Consider the following 2003-nt stretch of genomic DNA (forward strand, 5'->3'; position numbering starts at 1 on the left):
ATGTCTCTACCGACTACTGCCACTGACGCCAGGAAAACACATGAAAACATAGAAAGAAAAATGCTCCCCGGTCGGGATTTGAACGTGCGATCATCAGCGTCGCGACCGGGCACTATACCCATGTGCCTGCCAAGACAACATGACGGATGGCGCTTCAAGGGTGGAGCCAAGTGTACGGTGTCTCTGGAGGCCACATAGCCGTCGCCAATAAAACGGGGAAAAGTTCCGACCCGACCAGGATTCGATCCCCAGACCGAGCTTACCCAGGTGACCCCGTGCCAGCACGCTCGCCACTCGGCTGTCGGCTCCACTTGTCAACGAGAGGTTCAGAACTCGGTCCCGCCTTACGGGTCTTGGTCTCTTGTATTGCACGCGTGCGGGTCGGCTCAAGTCCACCTCCTCGACGCGCTGCAGCCCGGGTCGAATTCTTCCCAAAAACTCGGAAAAGGTACCATAAATGGACCTAACCTAACCCCCGCGCGCCCAAGGGGCTCTTTTACTGGCCATTTCCCGTGTATCGTGGCAGGGAAAAATGACCGCGGATGGGATTCGAACTAGCGACCACCGGCACGATTTGCCAACCATCACGCTTTAACACGCTCGGCTACCAGCTTGCTCCTACCGGGCCGAGGTCTAAGCTCGGTCATGCCTAACGGGAGAAAAAAAAAGCGACAAAGAAAAAATTTGCCCGCCCGCCCGGGAGTTGATCTTAGGGCCGACTATTTTGGTTCGGATGAAGCTGCATGCGGTCATGTCGACTGTAACTACAAAAGGGGCGTGTGGCTTGGCGTCGGACATCGTATGTTGCCCCATTGTGACCACATTTTTGTGTCCATAAACAGGGACGTGTCTGCTACCACTTGTCGCCGCGACATGAGTTGTCGCAGGGACGCCTGCGAGGTAGGCCACGGCTTCTATCTAAGGCGTCTGTCGTGACGGGGCCTTTGGGTTTAGGCTCCTTTTGACTCCAGGCTCATAAATCCTTTCTAAAGCTAAGAAGTGACGCCGTGTCAATCTAGGCGTGGGTCGATGATTGTCGCTGAAAACGCCTGGAGGGTAGGCAATGCTTTCCTGAATCGTGCCCCCCCGGCCCCCTGTCCCTCCGAGTGCTTGGACAAGGCGAGAGCTTCGGAGAGGCATTGATATCTCTCGTTTTCGCTTTAGTTCTTAGCGCAGTTGACTTCTGGTTGATATTCTAGCATTGGCGGAAGTAATGAATTCGTCTATAGACAGTTCAGTTTAAGCTGGCTCGGGCACTGTCGGCTGTAGCTAAAATCGTGCAGCTACAAACAGGGACGTATACCTCGCCCCGTGTAAAAGCGGGGTGGGTACTCCCTCTTTTTCACATTCTTTGAAAAATAATTTGGTCCTAAACGGCGCCTCCATAGTCTGTTCGGAATTCGCTGGATTGTCCGCTGGATGGTGCGCACCTCCACCGCTCCCCCGTCGCCCTCCGCGCCTGCACGCTAGTGCGTAGGCAACCCATCGAGCAGCCGCGTATTCTTACGGACACCCGTACCTTGTTCTGCACTACTAAGCAATCAAGATGGGTAGATTCTGGAAGGTCGCCTCTCGCGAAGGTCCCCCCCCCCCACACACACACAATATTTTTTTCTTATTTTTGTCAATCGTCTCACAAACCCCGAGAGTATGTCCTGACCACTGTGGTTCGGCTGATCCCTTGACGAACTCAGCAGTCGTCCTGCGGTGGGATGAGGAAAGTACGCCCCCATTTTTATTTTTTCATTTTTGTCCAGGTAGGGGAATAGGGGCGTGAGCATTTACGATGCCGAGCGAACTCATTTCTACAATAAGTTCTGATAAAAGCTGCCAGTGGCCGTGTCGGTTGTAACAACAACTGTGTCGCTACAAACAGGGACGAGGCCCCCGAACCGTTCGTGGTGCGTGGGGAATGCCGGGGCAAGTTGTAGCTGAGGGCGCCTGGAGGGTAGGCAATCAGTGCACAAGCTATCTCTTATGTTGGTTTTTCTTTTAGGGGGGGG

The 2003-nt window shown here is 54.1% G+C and overlaps 1 protein-coding gene across 1 annotated transcript in view; it reads left to right on the top strand.

Annotated features, from left to right (window-relative positions):
* Positions 1–2003, top strand: part of LOC113203595 (calpain-C) — a 10825-nt gene that overhangs the window by 7701 nt on the left and 1121 nt on the right. The gene's annotated exons all lie outside the window — the stretch shown is intronic.

The sequence above is a fragment of the Frankliniella occidentalis genome, unplaced genomic scaffold, assembly GCF_000697945.3.
Source record: "Frankliniella occidentalis isolate FOCC.00 unplaced genomic scaffold, Focc_3.1 Scaffold14, whole genome shotgun sequence".
In the NCBI taxonomy this organism is placed as follows: domain Eukaryota; kingdom Metazoa; phylum Arthropoda; class Insecta; order Thysanoptera; family Thripidae; genus Frankliniella; species Frankliniella occidentalis.